Source organism: Lactuca serriola, chromosome 2, assembly GCF_051521515.1.
Source record: "Lactuca serriola cultivar US96UC23 chromosome 2, Lser_US96UC23_V15, whole genome shotgun sequence".
Lineage (NCBI taxonomy): Eukaryota > Viridiplantae > Streptophyta > Magnoliopsida > Asterales > Asteraceae > Lactuca > Lactuca serriola.
This window is the reverse complement of record NC_136409.1, coordinates 110,260,392-110,266,213: the sequence shown is the minus strand read 5'-3', so window position 1 is coordinate 110,266,213 and position 5,822 is coordinate 110,260,392.

Below are 5,822 nucleotides of genomic sequence, written 5' to 3'. Positions count from 1 at the left end.
TGTACTATTTATGAGATTGTATGCTATGTGTTATTTGTATGTTGTATGACTATATAGACCGGACCGGAGGGTCCAACGATTCAGAATGGGCCAGAGGGCCCAATGAGCTATGACTGGACCAGAGGGTCCGACGAGCTACGGGACTGTAAGGTCCCGCTGAGACATCTTGACCAGAGGGTCGGGTTAGCCTCGAGTGGCGTATTTGTGGTATGTGGTATTTTGGGGAACTCACTAAGCATTTATGCTTAGAGTTGTTGTGTTTAATGTTTCAGGTACTAGCGAGGACCGTGGGAAGGCGACGGCTTGACACGTACACACACACACCGATGGAGTTTATTATGTGTAGAGATCTTGGGATTTGTTTTTGAAAACAGTATTGATTATGGATTTTGATTTGTGATGTGATACATATTGTGATTTTGAAAAAGAAAAATTATTTTGAAAATTTACGGTGTTCCAAGTTGGTATCAGAGCCTTGGTTTGAGGGATTCGGATGCACCTTCGGGCGTATTTGAACTAAAACCGAGGATTTGAGAAATTTTCAAATAAAACTAAAATTTTCTAAAAAGAAAAAGAGGTTTTAGGAAACGAGCAGAGTGGAAGGTGTGTACGGTCAGCCAGCGCCCGAACAGTGAATCCCAAAATACCCTTACATTATATATTATGAGTTATGAGATATTATGTGGTGCATGTTAGGGAGGCTAGGTATTCCTATTAGGACTAGAGTGAGCCTGATTTGTGATGCCTTAGCTTAGGAGATCGCTGCTGTTGTGAGATACTTTGAGAGTGAGTAGGTAGCAGTGAGGAGCTCAGGAGAGGGCTATTGAGGGTAGCCAGTGCATAGCGAGAGTAGAGTGTTTGCGATTTGGGATCCTTGGAGGAGGACTTGGGTTGTATATCGATTCGGTGTGGACGATAGTATTGGGCCCGCACTATTGAAGACACCGGATTGGTGCGCAGTCCAAGTAAGAATCCTTGGGGGTACCAGGAGAGAGGATGTTTGAGTTATCGAGTGTGAGTATACTCGAGAGTATTCCTGATATTTCTTATGTTGTATTTCAGAGGTTAATCATGGTCAGGACACGCCATAACCCCGAGAGCAGTGGGGTGAGCGATGAGGAGATCAGTCGGATCATCCATGAGGAGGTGGCTGCTGCCATCAGAGCCGAGATTCCGGAGATGTTTGGGTCTATTAAGACCACACCGATCGAGACATTTGACGAGCGTTACGCTGCTTTGACTGATGCTGATGTTGCTGCAGCCATCGCAGCTGTTGCAGCTGCGAGACCCCAAGGTGGTGATTCGTTGCTGTACCGAGAGTTCAGCAACACGAAACCACCAGAGTTCGATGGTACACAGGATCCGATCGCCTCTATGAGGTGGATCTCAGACATGGAGGGGTGTTTCTATACATGCTCGAGGGTGCAATTCGCACTCAACCAGCTTCGCTTGGGGGTGAAGGACTGGTGGAAATTCGTGACCGCGAGCTATTCTACAGCTGAGCTGACTGCAGTGACCTGGGAGAGGTTTACTGCGATGTTTCGTGATGAGTATGTTCCCCAGGTGGAGAGGGAACGTTTAGCTCCGGAGTTTCTGACCCTCAAGCAGGGGACCGAGTCGGTGACATTGATTACTAGGATGTTTCGTGAGCGGGCGTTGTTTTGCACGGAGTTGGTGTCCACTGAGCAGGCTTGTTACACCCCCAAACCTGAACGGCGGAAACGTTCGGGGGCGGATGACTTCATGTGGTAACGTAGCAAATGAATACATAGTAAAGAAAGCAATACAACCATCACATATATAATTGAAAGTTTACATTTGTCAAAAGTTTACATGTTCAAAACCAATTACAATATGATGTCAAAATATGAGATTAAACTGGCGCCGCAGCATCCCTTCATCAAAAGCATAATGATACCTGAAATTACTGATTCCCTGGGACATACAAGTAATTTTGAAAGAGTAGATCAGCATTTAAGCTGGTGAGTTTCATAAGTATTTAAATGGTAATGTTTGTATGAAAATGAAATGTTTTGTCCTTGTTTGTTTGTGTTTAGAAAATCCTATATTTTCTACTAGTATAAAAGTAGCCTTCTCTCAAGACCAATGTTTGTTTCTAAAATGTATGTAAGTGTGAAATAACCAAATGTGTTTGAAAACCTTGTAAATCAATGCATTTTTAATACCCCATGTGAGTTTTATAACCATACTATTGACTCGGAATGCCTATACACAACGTTCTTCAGGCGTTGGAATGTTATGACGTTTGTTACCCCAAACGGTGGACTGTAGCTAACAGTCAGGGCGCGGGTTGTCAAGCCCGTATAGATCTATACACAAACACCATGCTCCCCTTCCAAGGGATTCTGGTATATAATACAGGACTTGAAATGTGTACTCGAACGTACGTGAAGTTTATGTCTCACAAAACCGTGGTATAAAAACAGATTTACGTGTTAAAATGTTCGTTTGTTCTTGTATATGAAAGTGACTTCTTGAAAATCATGTTTCTAGTATGTAAAAGTTAGCAATATCCTCGTAAAACTATACCTATTATAGTTTTCTAAAAGTGTGTCTCGTTTGTTTAGAAATACCTAGAAAAGGAATCACTTGTTATGAAAGTATAGATTTTTGTAGAGCCTAAGATAGACAAGTATACATAAAATCTAAGAAAATGTTTAGTTTATACATGCATTACAATAATTTATATTTCAAAAGATAGAATTCTATTGTAACATACTTTATATACGAAATTTTTCTATAAAGTTTATAAATCACATGTGATTTGGATATATAAAAGCATATAAAATAATTCTTTATGTAACACACGATAATACTCGTGTGTTTTACTTGTATTCCCCCCCCCCCTTTGAAAGGATATAAAAGCATTTAGAATATCTTAAAAAGGTTGATTAAGGGGTATGAACTCACTTGAAAGTTTGAAGATAGCGAGATGGAAAACCGGGCAGAGTTTCGTCTTGAGAAACGGATTTTTCTCAGGATTCTCGGGAATCTCGGGAGTAAAATCGACCCTCGGGACTTGATCAAAAAGACCAGAGCTTCGGGTTTGAACGGTCACGGAAATCGAGGCAAGATCGTGAGACAAAGGAGAGAAATGAGCAATTTTTCCGCAACCCCTCACATTCTATTTATAGGGGGTCTGAGAAGCCTCGGTACGCGGGGCGTACGCTCGTACGCAGCGCGTACGCGTACGTCATGCATGAGCGAGTCCTCGACTGCCTCGGCTTCGGATAGGACGGGTCCGATGGGGCGGGTTGGATGGGGCGGGTCGGTAGCTTCGCATAGGGGCGACGTGGACGGACCGAAATAAAGGCCCTCGGGTACGCGGGGCGTACGGGGTTACGCAGCGCGTAAATCGGATGAGGATGCTGACTCCTTCTTCGGATATTACCGGATTTTTGATATAAATATATATAAATTATTTAATAAACTTCAAAAAATCATATCTCCTTCATACGAACTCCGTTTTCGATGGTCTTTATATCCACGCGAAGGTGAGACTACGCTCTACAACTTTCGTTTAGATTCTGTTGGCAAATTCCGAAATTATTTTTATTATTTATTTATAAAATGACGTGATTAAGGAATTTCTTTAAAAATTCATAACTTCTTTATCTGACGTCGGTTTTTGCCAGACTTTTCACCGCTGAAATACCATTGTCGAGACCTTCGATTCTCGTTTAGGTCATTCCGGCCAAAAGTCGCTTGATCTCCAATTCGAGTTTTTAGCTGTCTGCTGCTAAGCCGAACTTGGAAAAATCCTAACTTCAATATACGAAGCCGGATTTGGGAATTCTTTTTACGTACGACCCCGGTTTAATGACATTTAAACATAGATGGAATTTAAATAGAACTTTTTGGACATTTTATTATCAAAGTTAATTTTATTAACTCAAAAGTGGTTACAATACTTGACTTTTTAGGTCATTACAAATATTTGAAATATCGGGTTGTCACATCATCCCCCCGTTAGAGGGAATTTCGTCCCGAAATTTAAAGTAGTAAAGATACTAGTGAACATGAAAGAGATGAGGGTACTTTTGCTTCATCTGATCTTCGCGTTCCCATGTGAATTCAGGTCCCCGCTTGGCATTCCAGCGAACCTTCACGATGGGTATGCAACTTTGTTTTGTTTGTTTGACCTCTCGGTCCATGATTTCTACTGGTTCTTCCACAAAGTTGAGGCTCTCGTTGATCTCGATCTCGTCGAGTGGAATAACGTGAGTCTCATCGGACAAACACTTTTTCAAGTTCGAGACGTGGAAGGTTGGATGTATGTTACTAAGTTCATGCGGTAGGTTAAGCTTGTAAGCCACAGGGCCGATTCTAGCAAGAATCTCGAAAGGCCATATGTATCTTGGATTTGGTTTCCCATGTTTTCCAAAGTGTATTAAACCCTTCCACGGTGAGACCTTTAATAAAACGTGGTCTCCTACCTGGAATTCCAAAGGTTTCCTCCTTTGGTCAGCGTAGCTTTTCTGTCGGTCTCTAGAGGCTTTCAATCGTTCATGAATCTGAACGATCTTCTCTGTCGTTTCTCGTATGATTTCCGGACCGGTGAGAGTGCTTTCAGGAACTCTTCCTTTAGCTAACTGGGTATCGCCAACTTCAGTCCAGTACAGAGGGGATCTGCACTTTCGACCATAGAGGGCTTCGAATGGAGCAACCTTTATGCTTGTATGATAACTATTGTTGTATGAAAATTCTACAAGGGGTAAATGGATATCCCATGCCTTTCCAAAGTCAATCACACAGGCTCTCAGCATATCTTCTAAAGTTTGTACCGTTCTCTCACTTCGCCCGTCTGTTTGTGGGTGGTAGGCTGTACTCATGTCTAGCCTAGTCCCCAGGGAACTTTGTAGTGACTGCCAGAATCTTGAAGTGAATCTACTATCTCTATCGGAGATAATGGATATCGGAACACCATGCAGTTGCACTACTTCCCTTAAGTAAGTCCTTGTAAGCTTTTCCATTTTGTCAGTCTCCTTGATGGGTAGGAAATGTGCGGATTTGGTTAATCTGTCGACGATGACCCATATGGTATCGAGTCCACTCGTCGTCTTGGGTAACTTTGTTATGAAGTCCATAGTAATCCGCTCCCATTTCCATTCTGGTATCGCCGGTTGTTGTAGTAATCCTGACGGTTTCTGATACTCGACCTTAACCTTAGCGCAAGTAAGGCATTTACTTACGAAGGTAGCAATTTCTGCTTTCATGTTAGGCCACCAGTACAGTTTCTTAAGATCCAGATACATTTTATCTGAACCTGGGTGAACGGAATATCTTGAGTTGTGTGCTTCGGTCATGACTACATTTCTGAAACCACCATGATTCGGGGTCCAGATTCGGTCCATGAGATAGTAGGCTCCACCACCCTTGACTTCTAGATTCTTTTCCATTCCACGCAGGGATTCACCCGCCACATTTTCAGGTTGCAAAGCTTCCATTTGTGCCGCCTTAATTTGTGTGGATAAGTGGGAATGGATAGTCATAGTCAGAGATTTGACCCTCCGACCAGTGTATTCCTTTCGACTGAGGGCGTCAGCTACCACGTTGGCCTTGCCAGGATGATAACGAATTTCGCATTCATAGTCATTTAGTAACTTAACCCATCGTCGTTGTTGCATGTTGAGTTCCTTCTGATCGAAAATGTGTTGAAGGCTCTTGTGATCGGTGAGAATAGTACTCTTTGTTCCGTATAAGTAGTGTCTCCAGATCTTCAGAGCAAATACCACTGCTCCTAACTCAAGATCGTGTGTCGTGTAGTTCACTTCGTGTGTCTTAAGCTGTCGGGAGGCATA